Source organism: Mauremys mutica, chromosome 3, assembly GCF_020497125.1.
Source record: "Mauremys mutica isolate MM-2020 ecotype Southern chromosome 3, ASM2049712v1, whole genome shotgun sequence".
NCBI lineage: Eukaryota > Metazoa > Chordata > Testudines > Geoemydidae > Mauremys > Mauremys mutica.
The window spans coordinates 156,051,704-156,074,147 of record NC_059074.1 but is presented as its reverse complement, the minus strand read 5'-3'; the positions used below and the strand labels follow the sequence as shown (position 1 = coordinate 156,074,147).

Here is a 22,444-nt window from a genome sequence, read left to right as displayed (position 1 = left end):
AAAGTATGACCTATTTCTGTGTATTTCTGGTTCCTCTCCTTAGCTCTTAGACTGGCTATGACAATTACCTCACTGGTAACAGGGACTGCAGGGAAATTCAAGCAGAAGAAATGCCCAGTAGTGAGCAGAGGCTGGTGAGTGAAAGATTCTTGATAGCAACAGTCACTTGCAACTGTTTCTTTCTTATATAGTTAATTCTGATGTTATTAGTGGCTTTTCTATATGGTTACCTGTTCAGCAAGGATCTGGACTGAGAACAGCTAACTCATTTCACCCAAGCTGCTGAAGAAGATAACAGCTTTCTGTGCCTAACCACCTACATTGTGTGATACCCGGAGCTTTGAAATTGGGAGATCTTTGTTTCCTGTCCTGCATTTAAAACATTCTGTTTGCAGAGACAATAGCCACTTTCTTGTTTTACGCCCCATCCTCATCACCCAAATTCTTGTTATGTTTCTCCTTAGGCAAGGGCAGCCATGTGCTTTCCCTCCAAATGGCTCTCTTTTAGATTAAAGAAAACAACAGCACTAAAAAACATCTTCATGGGAGACAGCACAGTGTTTGGGTTTCCTTTGCAAGTGGCTGCTGCGAGTTGGAGGACAAAATGGCTGCTTTCTCTGTGCACAGGCAGAGTGCTTAGAGTTTAAAGGTGGAGTACATCAAAAACAAAGGCATCACAGTTCCATAGCTACTATGTCCTTGTTTTCCATATGTGGTAATAGAGACTGTGCCTTTAAGGAAATTGAACATCACGCTTCTGGGAATGTTCTAGAATTAGAACATGACAGTCATTGGACATCATGTCAAATGGCAGACTCAGGTACTTGCATACCTAGCAGAGTCTGGTATTTTTCCAGGGATCTTTGAATGGTGTGGCAAGTGGTGTTTCCCACACCTGAAACGTCTCTCTCTGTGTTATTTACCTACTAAGTCTCAGGTGATTTAGAAGAGAAAGCTCCATTGTCTCTGATCCTTTATGAAAATATCTAATCCCGGCTCCTCAGGATGGCCTGGCTCAGTATTAAAAATAAAAATGGTTTTCTCAGACCAGCTGAACGCCATCCTGTGAAGACTGCTGCACAACTGGCTGAAGAGCATGTGCCCCTTTCCAATTTATAAATCACACTGGTTTATAAATCCTTCAGATTTGTATATGGCGCTATAACACAGAAACACTAACAGCAGATTAGAATAAACAGATGTAAGAACTGTGCTGGATGGGGCTTCCAGACAGTAGGGCTGCACAGGAGACTGTTCAGCCCTAGACTCTCACAGTTTCATCAGTCTGGGCAGAGAGAGAATGCAGGAGACAGAAAGAGACCTGTATGATTAATGATGAAATCATACATGCAGGCAGTAGTTGTGAGTTTAGCTGCATAAATAGCCAGGCGTAATATGGAATGGGATGACTGATTAATCTATGGACTATTCTAAAATGCAATATGCAGTAGATATTTTTTCCTAATGGAGCTCCTGTTGAAACCCTGACCAAAGTTTGGGCAACAATTCATACCCATGAGGGTGGGGTGGGATGGGGAGAGGGTGTCCAAGTTCAGGATCCTAATTTGGTATCAGATTTCTGCATCCAGATTTAAGATCCAAGTTCTGCATCCAAATTTTGGATCCTGTGTTATCCACATTTTGGATCCAAGTTTGGAATCTGAGTTCTGGGGCTAAATCTGAGTGTCAAGATCTGAATCTAAACTGAGCAGGACCCTGATTCTGCTAACACAGTGGAGTAACTTTTTGCCCCTCTAGCACTGCCATGTGTGACGTTACTCAGGCCCAGATCCACAAAGCTGCCTGGGCTCCTTACCGCCGTTCATTTCAATTGACGTTAGAAGCCCAAATACCTTTGTGGATCTGGGCCCCTGTATCCACAGGCTTGTGGCCTAAATTTAGGTATCTAAGTTCGAGATCCAGACTTAAGATCTGAATTCTGGATCTGAATTTGGAGTCCAAGTTCAATCTTCTGCTTCTCTCATGACAAACCTGGCAGTGCTGCACAGAGGGAAACACTCAGCCCTGATGATGGGAGACAAACGGGAGCGACGTATTGCTCTCCAGTGGACCCATGGAATAGCACTGAGGGGCAGCACCCTGCTTGTAGGACTGTCCTGGCCTCACACATCCACTGAGGAGTCTGGGAGCCATGGTGCAGGGGAGGGGAAAGGGTGGGAAAGAAAGACAATATTCTTCTGTGCTTATATATTTCCCCTCATATTAATTACTGACATTGAAAAGCAGGATGCGCCCACCTGGAGCTCATGATGCTTTCTTTCCCCCACACAAATACTTACCTGGTCAGAATGCAAAAACAAACCCTGCTACTAAAAATACTCCACCAATCAGAGTTAAGGGGAGAGATTTTCCAAAGCACAGATTGTTCCGGAAATTCGTAATCCCATTATAGTTACTTTGGGGGCAGTACTGCTTGTTATATTTAAGGAGACCATGAACAATGCAAATAACAAATGCGATTCCATCCCCTCCTGAATACTGTCACCCTTCGGAGAGTCCATCAATAACCCTGCAACTGCCGGCTCCCCAACCAGACGGAGCAAAAACAGGATTTTCTTATCGGCGCAACAGGAAATTCTATTTTTACTTTATGTTTGAATTAAAAATACAGGAGAAAGACACAAGCACACGTGCTCGCGTAAGGGTTGTGCTAAAATTAAACCATTCTGCTTGTTCCTGGTGTCGTCCTCCATGAGCAACCGGTGCTGCACTACAAGGAGAATTGTACTGCAAATTAACACTGCTATGGTATTTCACCTGTTGTGCCTTTCCTCTGAGCATCTATTCTCAAAGTGCTTTATGAGCATGAATTAATTAAAATACCCCATACCCCTGTGAGGAGGGGAAGTATCATCATCATCCTACCATTGTAGGTGGAGACAATGATGACTTTCTAAGCCCATCCAGACAGCCACTAGCCAAGCTGGGAATAGAACCCAGGCCCGTGTTCTAAGATGGTCTACCACCTACCTTACTTATTGTCAATTGGCAGGTGGCAACTACTGGTTCTTCTTGGAGATATTCTAGTGAGGCCAGGCTGTGATTTTAAAGGTAGGCTAAGGCCTTCTCTAAAGCTGCAGGCTATGAGTTGGGTGCAAAGTCTCTAGGGTTTTGATGCTTCAGGACAAGCTAGAAGATGTTTTCCCTTCCCAACCCCCCAAAATCATTCAGACAGTAAATAGCCGCACAGCATTTCACTGTGCTAGGTGACCCCAATTCGGCCGGTTCAATTGAGTAATCCTGTGTACTCCAGTGCCAGCTTACTGAGCGCAAAAGAGATTTTGCTGGGGCAGGAGCTATTGTGGAGTTTTAGGGCACTGGGATTATGCTGGGACTGGCTGATATATTTGGGTCAGAATTGGGAGGGAGTTATGGAAAGGTTGGAGGGGAGGTTGCAAAGGTGGAAGTGGTGTTTGCCTCAACTCTCCTTCCAAGGGCGAGAGTTAGTCATTAAGAATTGAATTGCCTCTGTGTTGTGGCATCAGTGTATTGTTTTGGATTCCCCTCCACAAGTTTAGAAAAAGTTCAGAAGTTCCTTATGAATTTTTTCCGGGGTGGCCATCGTTGGCAGAGGCAAAGTATCTTGTATCTGCCCATTGTGGAAGGAGCTCAAGGTCTCATTGATCTTTTCACCAGAGTTACTTTTCGGTCACTGTCTTTGCAGCGCCTGTTGTTTGTGAATGAGCCTGTTCCTTGGAAGCAACTGGACTTTGCTTTTCTTCGGTGGGTGGGGGATTTGGGGGTTTTGATTGGGCTCTTTTTTGTTGGATCATGGGTGCCTCCATTTTGAGGTGTTACTCAGTTTTTATCAAACTCCTTTTAATGTTTGACGATTTTTAAAGTTGAGGCTTCAGGACAGGTGGCTTGCTGCAACTCCTTGTTTATAACCATGCTGTGAGGATTGGTAGTCTTGATTCTAGGAGTCTTGTCTCTTCCCTTATGGCAGCAGGTGTAACAAAACTGGTTCGTTTAATTGATTTTACTAATTTTACATGGGTCTCGGTGGCTAACTTGGCTGTCAAGCTTGGTTTTTATTCCATTCGCAGGGTTTCTTGTTTTTTATCAGAAGCGGAATCAGCCCTTCTTAGGGGCAGTATTGCCAGGCTGGCCAGTTGCTTCCTTGAGCGAGCCATTCCTGAATATACTAATGTTTCCATCTTCTTGCCTGTTGTTCCTGCTGAGGATTGGGATGTTGACAGGCCTTGTAGCTTACTTGCCCTTAATGGGTCCTCTTCATAGCGTAAGCCATAAGTCATTGTATATGCTTGTTGTAAAAGAGTCATCATTTTCAAATGCTTGTTGGTTATCCAGATATGATATGGAGGAGACAGTTGCTGGTAATGGGCTCCAGCCATCCAGCCTAGCGAACTGTGTGGTGTCCCTAGCCTCTGTTTGCCAGAAGCTGGGAATGGGTGACAGGGGATGGATCACTTGATGGTTACCTGTTCTGTTCATTCCTTCTGAGGCACCTGGCATTGGCCACTGTCGGAGGACAGAATACTGGGCTAGATGGACCTTTGGCTGTTCTTATGTTCTCACATGTGCAAGCCTCTGATTGCAAAGAGGATGGGTGATCTCCAATGGAGAATTCTTCACGAGGCTATTGCCATGAATGTGTTTGTGCATCATCTGACTCCGGAGGTGTCAGTGTCATGTCCTTTTTGTGACATGGAGGAGACTTCTTTTCATATGTTTCTTACTTATTTCAGGTTTCAGACATGATTTGTTTTATTTCAGGGTATTTTCTGGTTATTGTCCCTTCATTTTTCTCATACTGTGTTTATTTTTACTGTTAAGTATAGGGTCACAAATAGATCGCTGGTATGCCTTGCAAACTTTATCTGAGGCAAGCAAAGACAACCATTTTAAAAAGCAGATGATGTAAATTATTTGGTACTGAGGCTGCCGTTGTTCTTCAGTTTTGTAGGTTTTTATTGGTTTTACACCTTCATGTGGAGTTTAGATATTATACTCCTATAAGTGATTTGGATCAATTTATTCAGCAGTAGGCTATTGGAAAGGCACTTTGTACTGTTTGGGATGGGCAATTGTTTTGGATTTATAATTGATCTTGTTTTTACTGGGTTGCTATACTAATTTTGTGAAAAGTGTTTTAAATGTCAAAGTCTCTCTGTCTCTTTCTTACCCAATGATTATGTATTTATCCATAAAGGAACAGTTGGTGGGCCAGAGATCCCATTCATGGATGACTAAACAGAGATAGGTGTCTTCCTGCAGCATGGACTTAGGCACCTATGTCCGAGACAGGGGTGAGGCTAAGGACACACTCCTCTACTTGGGGTGTTGCAATGGTTATTGTAGGTGCTTTCCCCCTTGGATGCTGGCTTTTGTGGACTGCATTCTAGGACAGGTATCCCTCTCCATTCATTGCATAGTGAGCCTAGGCACCTAACCTGCCTTTCTGGAGTGCACTGTCGTTCCTGTGATTTTCTAGGCATTTAAAAGTTAGGGGCTGGGATACCCAGCGTTGCAATGCCAAAGTTTGTGGATCTGGGCCTTCCTTCTTGTGTGCCATCACTGGCAGCAAAAGTTCTGCAGACTATATTAAGCCCTCAGTGACACTTGTGCAATTTCATTAGCACCCATGGGTTTGCTCAGGTGTAACTAGTGGTACTTAGCAGGCAATTCTGTTGATCAGAGAGAAGAACAAAGTGAACCCAGATCATTCTCTCTCATTTGTGCTGACTCTGCAGGGCTATTAGGAGCAAAAAGCAGCTAAAACTTACTCACTAAAGTCAGTAGATGTGACTGATTACACCCAAGGGGCAAATCTGTTGAATGACTTATAAAATGCCATTTGTACATAATCTCTTTTTAGAGATCCCTGAAAGAATCACTTTAAAATGACTTTTGAATACAGAAAGGTTTTTAAAGGCCTCGGGGGGGGGAGGGGGTTGTCTGTGGTAAAACAGGATTTTCAGTCATGAATGAAAGATGGCTTAAACCTGCTGACCCTGTGAACAGTTGGCTGACTGGGCGCAGAAGTGGGGGAAGGGTCTCCCACACACATGACACTGATGAGTACAGCTCAGTTTAAAAGAAGGAGTTAAAGCAGAGAAGGGGGTGGGTGTTTTAGGAAAGTGAGTGTAAGCACAAAGTAGGTATTAGTTACATTAAAAGAGCCAGGAAAGTAATGAGTCAAAGAAGTGACTCAGAAAAAACAGGGTAGAGAGGGAATCACAAAAGGTTCAGATCTGATATACAGCAGGCACCAAAAAGTTTGGAGGCCCAAGTGAATGTGTTTGTCTATGTACTTGCATAGTCGTGTTGAACCCAAAGCAGATCATAGGTCTCTTCTGTCTGGAATGGCTTGATGACATCTTTACCCCCACATGATCTTAAAAACTTCTTAATGTAAGTTCAAACCAACAAATTGTTAACTGTTTTTTGTACTAACGGGGAAAAAAGAACATGGCTGAAGTGAAAGTGATAGTGGGCAAATTCTTTAATTTATTAAACTCAATGTGCTCACTCTTTTTTGTTCTTTAATGCATTACTAAATCTTGACTCTACCCTCTCATCTGGAAGCTCACTCATTCCATCTGTTTGCCATATGTGTTTAAAAACAATCCTGCACAGGCTGATGCGTAGCTTGTTCCCTTAACTTAAATTGGACTGGAAATCCTATGCTTTGTAGTGAGATTTCAGGTGGGACATAGACCTAGATGACCAGAAATGTCATGAGAGCAGCCTTTCTCCTTGCATTGGAGTATTTGCAGTCTTAACTAGAAAAGGCAAATGCAGAAACAAATGAAAATGACATGGGGACGGTTTTGGTCAACTAAAGTCTATCAAAAGTTTTGGCAGTAAGGTGGCTATGGTGCACAGAGAGATCTCCCTGTGGTTAGACACTAGTGCACAGAGCACTGGCCTTGGGAAGAGAGAGAGAAATTATGAATTCTGATTGGGTGGGAATAGAGCCTGAATTCTGTAATTACTGATCATCTAGCTGTTTGTTTGGCTACACTTGAGGGGAGAAAGCGGAAATCTATATCTGAAAATGATATGGATGATACAATACAAAGGCCCCTATTACTATCTGATCTTTTAAGATGCTTACTTTGCAACTTAATGGTATTGTTCATTTTATATATTTTTTCCCTCATACTTTGAATTAGGTATGTGCCAAGTGACTTCATCATAAATATGAAACTTTCAGTTACCAGAGCAAGCAAGAACTTGACTCACGCTAGGAAAACCCAGTCCATGCGCCTGGCCCATGGATGGAGAAGAATGAAAGCCTGCTACCAAATGAATGAAAATGAGAGTGCCCCAGCTACAGCATGTGAGTAGTTGCTTGCTTAGTCATGCACTACACAAAAATTCACAATTTATTTTAAAGGAGGAATAGAACAAAGTCTAATCTCTTCTGATTTAAAGAAGCACTAGTCAAAAGGGTGTTAAGACTTCCTTGGGGGACAACAGCAACTTAAAAATCAGGCTTCTGTCTGAAATATTTTAAATCTTCTGTGGTTAGAAATAAACCTAAAATCAGATATTTTCATTTCTTTTTAATTCATTTTGTTTACTTTTGTGCATTTGACCGCACTTTGTTGGCAGAGTCCCTGTTTCCCCTGTATATCCAAAAGAACTTCTTCTTTTTTTGCTTTTGTGGGTCTTTCATATAGCATCTGGGGAGAGAAAAACACAGAGGAAAATAGATACATAAACCCCACAAAACTTGGCTGGGTGACTCAGGGACAGGTGTAGTACCTGAAACTGCTCTTACCTCATTTCCAGCACTGGACTATATTTAAAACTGACTTTGTCCCTTTTAATGTATAACAGTTTAATGAGTTTATCTGGAAAATGTAATGGTTTAGTCTGATTGCCCCAGTATTTATTTTGATTTAAATAACTAAAAATACAACAATGTATTCAAAGAGAGGGAGGGTGGTCCCGTGGTTAGGGTACTAGTCTAGGCCTTAGCAGACTTTCGTTTGAGACTGCCTCACAGTGACGTTGTGAAGTAAATGCTTTAAAAATTGTGAGCGGCTCAGACACTATGGTAACACTGGGCCATAGATGTACTTGAGGCCAGGTCTACACTAAAAAGTTAGATCAATCCAGCTATGTTGCTCGGGGGTATGAAAAATCCACGCCTCTAAGTAATGTAGCTAAGCCAACCTAACCTCTGGTGTAGACCGTGTTAGCTTTTGTTCAACCTAGCTACCGCCCCTTGGGGAGATGGATCCACTGTCAAATGTACAAAGCTATGGCTGAAACAAAGTCCCCAGGATCTGATACATGCACCTCCTGAGACGTACCTATTCTGTTGAAGGAAGGGCACTTGAAGTGCTTCTTTCTCTGGGAGAAGGGGCTATCCCTGGTAGATGCTCAATCTGTCAGTCACTTTTTCTCTACGAGGACACAGAAGACAAGAGATGCAAATCCTAAACCTTTTTCCCTGGAGCACTCAATGAGAGCCCCCTCAGGACCAGAGGAAGGTGCCTACTGGGCCTGAACAGGCTTCATCTGTCAGCAGGGCCGGCTCCAGACCCCAGCGCGCCAAGCGCACGCTTGGGGCGGTATTTTGCCGGCAGGGCGGCAGGCGGCTCCAGCGGACCTTCCGCAGTCATGCCTGCGGGAGGTCCACCAGAGCCGCGGGACCAGCAGACCTCCCGCAGGCATGACTGCGGAGGGTCCGCTGGTCCCGCGGCTGTAGTCGACCTTCTGCAGGCATGACTGCGGACGGATCGCTGGTCCCGCGGCTCGGGTGGACCTCCCGCAGGCATGACTGCGGATGCTCCACCGGAGCCACGGACCAGCGAACCCTCCGCAGCTGCGGGAGGTCCACTGGAGCCGCGGGACCAGCGAACCCTCCGCAGTCATGCGTGCGGGAGGTCCGCTGGTCCTGCGGCTCCGGTGCACCTCCCGCAGGCATGACTGCTTGGGGCGGCCAAATTCCTAGAGCCGCCCCTGTCTGTCAATGTTCCTGTGAACTACTGCCCAGCTCTCAGGCCTGCTCTTCAAAAGCACCTTCATCCACAGAAACTGGCAGAGCACCTATGTCATCCTCCACCCAGTTATCTGAAAGGAGTGGGAAGGAACATCATTCCCACAGTAAGCACAGGCCTAGGTCACCCTCCTCAGGACTTAGTTAAAGAACGCATAGATGTCTTCAGGCTACTCAGCCAAAGGGTAATGGCCCAAATCGGGTCCTTCAGAGACCAGGTTTTGACAAGGTGTCAGAGCACATATGGTACTGTCACAGGCCAAGATCCGCACTTCAGCTGGCACTGACTTCTTGTTACCAACATTTGTGCACCCCAATGCCCTTGGTGCCCATGATTCCAGTGTTGACCCCTATGATACAGATGGTCTCCGCACTGACTTTCTTGGCATCAAAGTTATTTTTGGTACCAAGTGGTGACCATGTGGCCTAAATCACCATTACTATCCTTAGCTGTGAGAGTGCCTGTAGCAGGGTCCACTCAGCGCAAGAAGTCTCCTCTTGGCCAGGCGTGGCAGAGTGGGTAATTCCTATACAGCTCCCCCTGCCGATGGTCACTTCATCACTGTAAATGGCCTCTCTTCCTGTAATTCACAGTGCTGCCTCTTCCTGACTCAGCCCTCCGGCTAAGTTGCTACATGGTCCCCACTTCTGGGGTTTCAAAGTCTGGCTGGACCAGCTGTTTGGATGGTGCCTCAGGCTGACCTATGCCACTTCCCAGTGGCTGGCAGGGGAACCCAGGCCCTCCCACTACCCTGGGTTTCAGCCCAGGGGCTCTATAATCAGCAGGCAAAGGCTACACAATCTGCTTCCTTGCTGCTGTTTCCCTGGCGTCTTCCTACCCTGCCTTCTCAGGCTTTCATTCTCCACAACTTGTCTGGGTTTGACCCTTTTTCCATGGCCAGGATCCCAGGGCTTATTCTCCCCCTGCTCGGGTTTCCCCCTCCCCCCTTCTCTGCTCTCAGTGAGAGACAGGGGACTCTCCCCCTGCAGCTCCTCCTGTTTATATTCCTTACCTAGCTGGGCTTCGTCAACAATGAGTATTTGTAAATTCCTGGGCCTCCCCTCAAATGCAACTGTGAAGGTTAATTGGCCTCTTCTGGGCCACCTTAATCCCTTCAGGGCTGGTGTGGGGTGAACACCCCATCACTGTGCCCTGTATAGCACGGACAACTAATACTATCGCAGTATCAGTCACCTCTTCAGTTACAGTAGTGGCGGACTTAACCTCACCTTAGGAGTTCCTGCCTGAGTGCAGGGGATGGACTCACTAGATGACCTCTCCAGGTCCCTTCCCGGCCTACATTTCTATGATTCTGTGAAATAAAAAATTGGGCTCTTAAGGAAATAGAGATCAGTAGGTGACAAATGTAGGATCTACAGGCCATCCGCATTCTAAATCCATTCACTGGAATGTGTGATGGACCTGAATCGAGAACTTCTTACCTCTTCCTGAATTGTCCTGGTGGTCTGTGTATTTAGACTCAATTCTTAATTGAGACTTAACAAACCCAAATTAGTACATGTGGCATGAAAGGAATATGGGGGAGAAAAATACCTAGTGGTGACTCTTGCTGTCCTCTCTCAGAAGTCTGAGGGAGTCAATTATTTTAAAAAACCTCAAAACAGGAAACTCTTATCAGCTCAGCAGGAAGTTCTATTGCTTTGTGGAAGTGTTACTTTAGGGTCATTGCTACTTTAAGGAGCTGTTTGTGAGTAATTTATGGTCTGAGATAGGCGTCAAGCCTTCCATGAGCAGGAGGAGTGGCTCTTTGCCTGGGAGGGGTAGTGGCAGAGGGGTGGAGGAAGGGGGAAATGACAAGGGAAATAGCTTGTATTATCTTACAATGTACATTCACATTGATAATATTTTCATTGTCCTTTATGGTAAATTACGATCCTGTTTTTGTTCCATATTCAGATACAGGAAGCAGGGAACCTGTGTCTTTTAAAAAATACACACTTAGCCTTTTTGTACATTATTATTCAATAGAAATCAGTATGTATAGAATGTGGGATCTGGAGGGATGCAGGAAGATATAAAATTCTCTGGAAGAGCATCTGCTAAACTCTTAGCATATAAAATAATGTGCCTGTCTGTGTGCTCCAAACCCAAAATATGTGTATGTGTATATATACTGTGTATATGTATAAATATATATATGTATATCAAAATATATAATGGCTAAGATTTTCATAAAGGACTGACAAGTACTTTTGGGCACCTCAATTTTGAAATGTCCAACATGAGACTGCTTAAAGGGGCCTGACTTTTAGAGGCTGAGTGCGATGTATTCTTTGGGTTTGGAGTGTACCTAATAATTCTTACTGAACAGGCAGCACTGGCTCACTACCCAATATTAGATCCCTTTTGTTATATTTGTTTGACTATTTTGGATTGTTCTCATCACTGTGGTCAAGCCTATTATGAATATCTTTACAATGGAATTATTTGCAAACTGTGTTGTGCATGTGTAATAAAAAGAAGAGACCCTATTAATAGCATCCAGTTGCTCAGTTACCATTTTCAAAGCTCTGAGTGGCGAGCAAAGTGTCTGTACATTGTTTGTTCATCTTATATTATCATTAAGCCTGGGAAATCTGTTTGTGTTAAAAATATGAGCTGACTCTTTTTATTGAGGTTTTAAAGGTTTGGTTAAGTGATTTGGGCTTTTTAGGGTTTTTTATTCATATGGGCCCAAAGTAGTATTCCAGATCCAATTTGCCATATTTCAGCACTTTCAGAAAGTGAATATTCAGAGCCAGCTTCCCCTCCCCAGCTCCATATGAACTCAATGCAGCTGAGGCTTTATCCCATTCACTTTAAGTAGCTACTTCCAACCATGACACTTCAACTACATGTTTCAGAGTGACAGACGTGTTAGTCTGTATCAGCAAAAAGTACAAGGAGTACTTGTGGTACCTTAGAGATTAAAAAATTGAGTTGAGCATAAGCTTTTGTGGGCTACAGCTCACTTCATTGGATGCATGCAGTGGAAAATACAGTAGGAAGGTAGGGGTGTGTGTGTGTGTGTGTACGTACACAAACGTGTGTGTGTGTGTGTGTGTGTGTGTACGTACACAAACACACACACACAGAGGACATGAAAAAATGGGTGTTGCCATACTAACTATAATGAGTAATCAGCTAAAGTGGGCTATTAGCAGGAGGAAAAAAAAACTTTTGTAGTGATAATCAGGATGGCCTATTTCCAACAGTTGACAAGAAGGTGTGAGTAACAGTAGAGGGGGGGAAATTAGCATGGGCAAATAGGTTTTACTTTGTGTAATGACTCATCCACTCCTAGTCTTTATTCAAGCCTAATTTAATGGTGTCAAGTTTGCAGAGGGGCTTTACTGGCACATATCACTTTTTTTTTAAAAAAAATAATTGGAGATATACCTATCTCCTAGAACTGGAAGGGACCTTGAAAGGTCATCAAGTCCAGCCCCCTGCCTTCACTAGTAGGACCAAGTACTGATTTTTGCCCCAGATCCCTAAATGGCCCCCTCAAGGATTGAACTCACAACTCTGGGGTTAGCAGGCCAATGCTCAAACCACTGAGCTATCCCTCCCCCCATTAGTATATGTACAGGTGATCGCACCTCTGATAGTATGGCTGATGTGATTAGGTCCTATGGTGGTCTCATTCACCTGCACATCTACCAATGTGATATATGCCATCATGTGCCAGCAATGCCCCTCTGCCATCCAAACCAGACATTCTCTACGCAAAAGAATAAATGGACACAAATCAGACGTCAAGAATTATAACATTCAAAAACCAGTCGGAGAACACTTCAACCTCCCTGGTCACTCAATTACAGACCTCAAAGTCGCAATACTCCAACAACAAAACTTCAAAAACAGACTCCAATGAGAAACTGCAGAATTGAAATCGATTTGCAAACTTGACACCATTAAATTCGGTTTTACTTTGTGTAATGACCCATCCACTCCCAGTCTTTAGTAAAGCCTATTTCCCCATGCTAATTTTTTCCCCTACTGTTACTCACACTTCTTGTCAACTGTTGGAAATGGACCACCCTGATTATCACTACAAACCTTTTTTCTCCTGCTAATAATAGCCCAGCTTAACTGATTACTCTCGTTATAGTTAGTATGATAACACCCATTTTTTCATGTCCTCTGTGTGTGTGTGTATATATATCTTCCTGCTGTATTTTCCACTGCATGCATCCGATGAAGTGGGTTTTAGCCCACGGAAGCTTATGGTCAAACACATTTATTAGTCTCTAAGGTGCCACAAGTACTCCTTGTTCTTTTTGCCTTCAAATACAGTAATCCCACCAGGGGATATTATTTCTCTTCCACTGGATGTCTCATGTCCAATGTTCTGATGATTCTCACATGAATCCTTTGGAGTTGGTCTCCGTCACCATCTTAACTGGGGACCTTTCTAGCTGAGTTCCCCAGACGAGTAGTAAAACTTACTACCTCCTGTCCCAATAGTACGATTTACTTGGAGAAAAATTACTGAGCAGAAATGATTTAGTACAGGAGTTTGCCAACTTTGTCATAGTGTGGAACACATCCTAATAGGGAGAGTGTCTTGTGAACACCTCCTCTTTCACTGTAAATTGTACAGTCCACCTCTTCTCTCATTGGTGTTTGAATATCATCTGTGGGGATTCCTCACTTTTGAGTGCAGGCCACCTATATAGGTGCCTAAATATGGATTTTGGAGCCTAATTATAGTCTAAACTTTGGGTTGTTCAGAATCTTGGCTTATGTGTTTTTAAATAAGTTGTTGATACAAAAAAATGTGCAGCATAAAAATTCCCATTGTATGTGCATCTTCTGCTTACCTCTATACTAGGCTTTTTGAAGAAACATATCTCAGGCTTAGTAAACACAGCTAATGGCTTTTTTTGTCCTTGGATTAGATAAGAGGTTTCCAGTTGTACTTATCTAGGAAGTAAATAGCTTTTTGCTGGGGCTGTAAAATCACTCTTCCTCTCCCTGTGCCTCAGGGCTTTTTCCTCTGTCAAGTGTCAAGTGCTGCTTTTCTGAGTAAACAATTGAATAAGAATGATTCAAAGGGTGTAACTTCTCAAGTAGCAGCTCTCCAGATATGAACATGCAAAACAAAAGGTTGTGATGACCTATCTATGTGGGAAATGGTCTCTCTCCCAATGACATACCACCACAGTTGTGGTCAGCATTGATGTCTAAGCTGGAGCTTTATTGGTATGAGAGAGGGTTGGCTGGCAGGCCATTCTCTACAAAGGCTCCAGACCTCCAGAGCTCACTTCCCCTTGTGCATAATAGCTTGAGTATATTAGTCCTCAGGGTGCATGACTGGATCCAACTTTTCTCCCCTGCCCTTGAGGGTAAGGATGTTGGGTTGGGCTGGGTAGAGATTTTGTGTGGCAGCAGATTCAGATGGCTATGATATAGCTGTGGTGGTGCATAGAATGGACTTTTAAGTTGAATTGTCCCTTGCAAGACTTCTTCCTTTGACAATATGGAAGGCTTCTTAAATCCTTCAGAATTGCATCTTCTAACCTTGTTCATGATCATCCTCCTGCTCTGCTTCCTTCAACCTCCGCTCTATACACCTTCTATAAAAGCATACCTTCTTCTGCATGTGGGACATGACTCTGCCATTGCAGCTGTGCTATTCTCAGCTGGTGCTAGACTGTAACTTGCCAGGATCTTCTGTGTATCTCCTTGTTTGTGACAAAATCAAACCGACATGCTAAGAATACAGCATAACTTTTGACACTGAAAACTGTTTCGTTTCCTCTCCTCAGTTGTTTTTAACAGCCATACTTCTGCTCCATGTAACAGGGTTGTCATCATTATCACGCTGAACAGTTCTATCCTAGTTGTCACATAGACATCCTGCCGCCCAAACAGAGGCCTTTGAAGACTCTGAAATGCCATTGAAGCAAGACTGAATTAACGTGTAAGTTCTGCAATTATAGAACCGCCTGTTGTCAACCAACCACCCAGATAGATAAAACTATTCACCCCATTCAATGTCATTGCCATCTACATGCAGCATCAGCAGGTCATTCATTTCCATTTTATAGGAGGCATGCGTAGCTTTGCTTTTGTCACCACTGATCTTAACGCCCATAGATTCTTCTTTTCTTTTCTTTTCTTTTCTTTTCCTGCAGCTATTCCAGCATTAGCTGTAGTTGGTCAGTAGTCTCTCCAAGTAAGTCAATATCATCCTCATACTTAAGATCCTGTAAAGATGATTCTTAAATTTCACACCACCTACTTTCTTTGGCTTCATTCACCTTTGTCCTCAGCTAGTATAGTAGAATGCTAAATAACATAGATCAGAGTATACGTCTCTGGCATACCCTTGATTCTACTGAAAGTCAGTCTGCAAGACAACCATTGTCCTTCACATGGCTAAATTTACCACAACACAATTCTTCCACTAGGTGTGCTCAGTCGTCAGGCACCCTGTACTGGAATAGCAGTATCCACTGTGCTGATCAATGTACTGAGTCAAAAGTGGCTGCAGAGTCTATAAATGCAGTGTTACCTTCCTTTTGTTGCTCCGGTTGTTTTTCAGTAACATTCCACAGAGCATATATAGCATGGATTGTAGAACAACCTGTACAGAAACCACACTGGTTATCTCATTTTAGGGTTGAGACAGTATTTCAGTTGGTTCAGAAGTATGATCATAAACACCTTCCTTGGGACTGACAGTAGTGTAATTCCCCTATAACTTGAGTAAGCTGAGTGTGCTCCTTTTTTGGGGAAAGAAGGGATGATGCAGCCCCCTTTCCAGTCTTCTAAGATAATGCTATGAAGCCAGTGAACTAAGTCCAGGCTTCCATGTTTCAGCAGGTCTGATGAAATATTGTCAAGACCAGATGCGTTACCATTTTGTAACTGTTTGACCTCTAATGTCACCGGTCTTTTTCCTGCTGGGTAGGTTCATTTTTGGATGAAGCTGTAGTTTGCAGCTAGTTGTGCATGGAGGTTATGTTTATGCTGGGGCTGGGTTATTTGTTTTGAATTTATCTGGGATAAGTGACACTTCTGATTGTTTGTTTGTGAATTTTTAGAAGACTGTCCGGGGTGCTCTGATCATTACAGAGTAGTAACAATCACATAAATCATTAAATAATTAAGAATTGACTGTGAACATGAAAGACCAGTCTGAACAGCCCCATACTTGAGGGAACTCCAGATCTGAATGTCCCTGTGCCGACTTCATCCCCAATTCTATAATGAATGAAACCAAACACATGAGCCCTGAATGCTCTGACTTTCTGGAGCACTGGCTGCAGATCTGAACTCTGAGGTTCATGCTTGTCTCTAGTGAGAATCTAATAAACTACATTTCTGCTGCATGGGATCTCAGGGGTTTTTGCAGACTGCATGGAGAGTGCTTGCTTGCTTCCTTCACCTGTGGGATATTCTAAAGCAATCTAAACCTGGAAGGGAATAATATCCCAGGTTTTATTCCTAACCATGCATGAAAAGGAGGCAGTGAAAAAATACTGCCCCTTTTTAATCTAGCTGTAAGAATTGTAGAAATGCAGCTAGAAATATACATGCTATTAAAGGAGCTACAGGGTTAAGGCAGGGACACTCAAGATGGATAAGAACCCTGGCAAAGAATCCTCACTGTCATGTTGGGTGCTTTTCTTCCCACACTCCAAACCCAACTACTTCCTCTCCTGTGAGGAGGGCTGACCCTTTTCTCATGACAGGACGCAGCCACTCAAAAAGGCCTGGTCCTGGCAGAGACTCTTTAGGGCTGTGTGAAATGCCTGAGTCTGCGTGAGTGGTTCACTGATGAACTGTGTCTCAGCCAACTTTCACAGGTTCACAAGCCACCCCTCCATTCTCCACTAGCTGCCTTTGACATCTCCAGTGGACCTCTCTGAGTTTTGGTCTGAGAAGCCACCTCTGCCACATCCCAAGCCCTTCTGGGCATGCCAGCTGGCTGCTTTCCCACAGGTGGGCACTCTGAGGGGTCACTTGGTGAGGACCACTGCTTCTGCCAAGCCTAAGGGGTCTCCTGTGGGACAGGATGCACACCTCTCTTGTCTCACCACATCTGCTGGCGGGGAATGTTTGTGTCACTACACTTCTACCATAGAAAGAAGTAAAAAGAGACCAGAAAGGTGTTCAACCTGGGGGTATATAGGGAAGATTTTTTTTAAAAAAGGTGTCCATGGTCACATTTGAGGTGCCCCATCCCATCAGGGTGCTCTGCTTCCACTCCAACAGCCTTTTTTTTTTTCCCCTGAAGCAGAAATTTCTTTGTATAGCTGTGCTGGAGGCTGACATCAGTGGCAATGCCAAGGAAGCAGCTGCAGATAAAGAACTAGAGCAATGGTTTTCAACCTGTGGTCTGTGGATCCCTGGGGGTCTGCAGACTCTGTCTAAGATTTCTAAAGGAGTCTGCACCTCCATTTGAAATTTTTGGGGGGGTCTGCAAGTGGCAGAGTGCTTTCCCGAAAGGTGGCTGCATTTCAGTGGTCGTCTTGATTAGAAATGCCCCCCCCCCCAAATTCAAACGTTTATTCAAATAAAAACCTCAGATTCATTTCAATGGTGTGACAATTTGGAGAATCTCTGTTCCACTTATGAATTTCAGTTTGATTTTATGGAGTGTCTGTATTCATATATCTTACAAGAGTCTTTTACTGTGTACTGCCTCATGTCCGTTGTGCTAATGAATAGGGGAATGCTGCCTACAAATCTGTCTTTGAAAGAGATAGTGGTTCAGGGCTATCAACTAGTGAACTGATCTGGCCCACAGAGAACAATAGGAAGGATGAAGTCTGGGGGAAGTCAGTTTTCTCAAATTTCCCTGCAGGGGGTTTGGACAGAGCAATGGAATTTCCCAGCAGCGGACAAAGGAACCAGGTATTAGTGACAGGACTTACAAACTCGAGCGACTCTCAGGGCAAGGGAGAGAGGAAGCCTTTGACACAAGATAGGAACAAAACGGCATGTTTTTGTATCATGGAGGACTGGTTTTGATGGAGGAACTAGCCAAGACCAAAGGAAGCTAATTTGGAGGAGGGAGAGAAAGAGACTCCATGATTCAGAGGAGAAGTCATGAACTGTAGGGCAAGGATCTTGAACAATCTAGAGGACTCTGACCTAAGCCCAGATAATGCTCCAGAGTGGTGAGGAAACTGAGGTAGGGAAATGTCTGTAGGTGTGTTTATTATTTTTGTCTGGCTCTGTATATATTTTGTGTTATATAAGGTAAAGAATGATTGTGTTTAGAAACCTTTGCAAAACCATTGGGTCTATTCGCTTCAATGATCACGTCATAGAATCATAAGGTTAGAAGGGACCACAAGGGTCATCTAGTCCAACGCCCTGAATGTCCTTAATGTCCCTGGAGAGGTGAACTGTAAACCCAGAGTACCCACAAGGTTAGAGTTCTGGGAAAGGCTGTGCTCCCAAGCTACTGGAAGGTTTTTTTTTTTGTTTGGTTTTTTTTGGTGTGGGGGCAGGGGCAGCTCTAGATATTTCGCCGCCCCAAGCGGGGCGGCATGCCACGGGGGGCACTCTGCCGGTTGCCGGTCCCGCGGCCCCGGTGGATCTCCCGCAGGCGTCCCTGCGGAGGGTCCGCTGGTCCCACGGCTCCACCGGACCCTCCTCAGGGACGCCTATGGGAGGTCCACCGGAGCCGCCTGCTGCCCTCCCGGTGACCGGCAGAGCGCCCCCTGCGGCATGCCGCCCCAAGCACGTGCTTGGCGTGCTGAGGTCTGGAGCCGTCCCTGTGTGGGGGCAGCATTGGTCCTGGAGACCGAGGGTAGTTGGTTTATAGGGCCTGGTTTCTGTGAAGGGGTAATGGAGAGCCTGTGCCTGGGGAAGGGTACCACAGAGGCCAAGGGGAGAGACAACACTGCCGCCTACTCAGATCAAGAGATGCTTAAGAGCATACGGGCCCCGTGTGTGAGGCCCAAACACAGCAGGCAGGTGAGTATCCAGCCGAGGGGTGCTCAGTCAGGGCTGTGGGTGACAAAGGGTGTCGGCAACCCCTTTAGTCCCTTTCTATAAATGTTCTTGTCAGTACATTTTTGTTCACAAGAATATTCACAGAAACAAAGCAGCAGCTGGCACCCATCCTGAGAGCTCATGCAAATGTTGTACTTGCACCATACAGGTCTGGCAGCTATCTTGGAAGTGTTTTGTGGGTTTGGGAATCATCCAATAGGGAGCAGAGACATTATCCTGTGACTGCTGTCCAATCACACAGCACAAAGGGTGCCCATTCAAGCAAATACTCAAGGAGTATTGCTAATTTTGCTAGTGTAGAGGGCCTAAGGCTCAGAGGGTTTGGCCCATTATGTCAGTATTTTATTTAGGGCTCACTGTGACATCTGGTGGTAACAGTCCACCAATTTCAAGAAGTCTAGTTCTATAGGTACTCCTTTCCAGCCACATGTGTATTAGTGAGCCTCTGAGATTTCATTTTAAATTACTAGCGATCCTCCGTAGCAGGTGCTCTGTTAGCATCAGAATTAGGACATTTTACTCCAACCCAGAAGCAGACACTTACAGCTCAAAAGCCATAGACTGAGACTCAAGGATCAAAATTAACACTGCTTGGGGTCCCGGAGATTTTCCTTAAAGCATTAGACACTGAGTTGTTGTGTGTCAAAAAGAAAAGATCATATATATGACTTTAAAAAAAAAAGGAAGGGGTCAATGAATGCCCACAGCTAGCAGATCCTGGCACCTGCTAATAAGAAAGCTTGGATGAGTTAGATAATTTTTATGGCTGAACTTACAAGCTGTGACTGCCAGAGAATTATCACCACTGTCCTTTTGTTTGCTGACTTTACAGATACTTTTGTTATGCTAGATTTAGATGGATGCATAAAATGTGCATTGGATGTAACATTACCGTAGCGTTTCAGGGTGTACAGAGAAACAGAATGTCCTACCAGGAAGAGAAAAATTAACTTGCAGACTGAGGAAATCTGTACCTGGCTATATGTGCCTTCCGTCAAAATTTTGGGTCAGTTACATTCAAGCTCTTGAGAGTCTTACACAGTGGGACTGGAACAATTTGCATAATGGGTGGGGGGTGGAAGAGCCATTGAACCAAACTGTAAACCCTGTATATGATGGAAACCACTTCAAGCCAGGGGGTACAGCACAGGGCCACCCAGAGGGGGGGGCAAAAGGGCAATTTGCCCCGGGCTCCGCAGGGGCCCCCAAGAGAACAGCTGAGGCTCCCGCCTCCGCCCCTCTCCTGGAGCCCTAGTGCATCAAGCGGCATCCTCAGACAGCGCCGCAGCGTGTCTCCGCCGGGGCCCCTGAGCCCCGCCCCGCTCAGAGCCGCGTGGTGAGGGGGCGGGGCTGCGAGCTCCGGGCTGAGCTCAGCTCCCTCCGCTCGGCGTGGAGCTCGCAGCCCCGCCCCCCTCACCACGCGGCTCGGGGCGGGGCGGGGCTCAGGGGCCCCGGCGGAGACACGCTGCAGCTGTTCTGCGAGGCGCTGAGACTCCGGGTGAGGAGGGAGCCGGGGGTAAGAGGCTGGGGCCGGGGGGGTTGGCTAAGGGGCAGGGAGTCCTGGGGACAGTCAGGGCACAGGGAGGGGGCAGAGGTTGGGGGAGCGGTCAGGGGGCAGGGAAGGGGGGGGTTTGGATTGTGGGTGTTCTGGGGGGGGTGGATAGGGTCAGGGCCACCCAGAGGGGGCGGGGCAAGAGGGCGCAGGAGCTTCTTCGCTCCCGGTCTTCGCCGACGGGGGGTCCTTCTGCTCCGGGGCGGAAGGACACCCCACTGGCGAATTACCACCAAAGCGGGACCCGCCACCGACGTGCAGCCCGGTCTTCGGCGGTAATTCGGCAGCGGGGGGCCCTTCCGTTCCGGGACCCACCGCCGAAGTGCCCCGAAGACCCGCGGCGGGGACCCCCCCCCGCCGCCGAATTACCGCCGAAGACCAGGCTGCACTTCGGCAGCGGGTCCCGCTTCGGCGGTAATTCGGTGGCGGGGGGCTCCCGCCGCGGGTCTTCGGGGCACTTCGGCCGCGGGTCCTGGAATGGAAGGGCCCCCCGCCGCCGAAGACCCCGGGCCCCTGGAATCCTCTGGGCGGCCCTGGTACAGCAGCACCTCTAGTTCCAGCCCCTGTGGTCTTACATATCTGGAATTTGAGAGTCCACTGACATAGTTAGGGTATAGATTAGAGATGGGCCCAAGCTACAAGCCTGAGATGTAAACTTTGAGGGTGTTTGTATCTGAACAATTCCCTCCGCTGTATCTGTGAATCTTTTAAATAACACAGATGCAGATGGATCTGACTTTTATTCCTGCTTTGTATCTTTATTTCCAAAGAGTTTAAAATTCTTGACTTCAGAAATAATAGTGTCCAAGTCAGTGGAAAGCTAGTGAGATAGCTTAATCCTATCCCTCCGAGTGACTGCAATTTCTTTCCCTACATGTGCTATATTTGTAGGCGCCTATTTCATTCTCATCTTACTGGTAAGGACATAGTTTCATAGGCCAAGTAGTGTGTACAAAGCTATAGATAGAAAATCTCCACTTAGCATTAGTGTTGCAATCAATTTAGGGCTAAGGCTGAGGAGAGGAATTTTACACTCAGACCCTACAGCTGATTTAATGCAGTGTTCACTACGACGGGGGTAAGAGACCGACAGAAACCACACACACACACACAGAGGACTATTCCTAAAAATGCCTCCTGTGGTTTGTGGCAATAAGACCATTTAAAATATGCTACTGGAGCCTTTTATTCTAATTTCTTTACATGACATATTGTTAGGTAGAAATGGGCCTGATCTAAAACCCTGGAAACTTTTGCAGCGTTCTTAGGCCCATGCCAGCCAAGGGACCAGTACAATATAATAAAGCCCAGAGGAGGCAGGTCACATTCACAGGGGATTTACTTCTCCCTAGGCAGAGATTAGCTGTTTTAGGAACACTGCGTCTCCCTTGAACGAGCAGATTCATTGTTCCATTTGACCTGCCTGCAGGAATAGGAAAATGACATGCTGAGTGAATTGCCCACGTTAGCCTTGAACTTTCTCTGTGTGCAGAGTTCCCAAACTAAACTCTGGTCTGAACATCCCCAGTCCAGCCTTGAGAAGGGAAAGACGGAGGGAGAGACTTGGAAGCACAAGGAAGGAAAGGGAAAGACCAAAAATAACAGATGCATGCTGTATTATGAAAGCATCATAAAAAATAACCCGCGAGGTTACTGTCCGGCTATTCCTGTGTAACAATTCAGTATCCTCCTCCTCACCACAATTCTTTCCTAGCACAGAAACTCCAAACTTAGCAATCCTGAGGCTGGGGAAAGATTTCACTGGGTCTGCAATGTTCTCTTGACCTGCCAAAGCCCAGATAAATAGCCACACAATCTCCCTTCCCACAGCTAGCCCCATAATAAGGGAAGCCATGAAATAATAGTGGAGGAGACAACTGGAAAAGCGTCAGAATGTGTAGCACTCGCCTAG

The 22,444-nt window shown here is 45.5% G+C and overlaps 1 protein-coding gene across 1 annotated transcript in view; it reads left to right on the top strand.

Annotated features, from left to right (window-relative positions):
- The first annotated feature begins 6,042 nt into the window (after positions 1 to 6,042).
- Positions 6,043 to 22,444, top strand: part of CAPN14 (calpain 14) — a 103,054-nt gene continuing 86,652 nt past the window's right edge. Inside the window, exons 1-2 of the mRNA XM_045010072.1 lie at positions 6,043 to 6,396; positions 7,161 to 7,327. The gene's annotated coding sequence lies outside the window, so the exon portion shown is untranslated. The remainder of the gene's footprint in view (positions 6,397 to 7,160; positions 7,328 to 22,444) is intronic.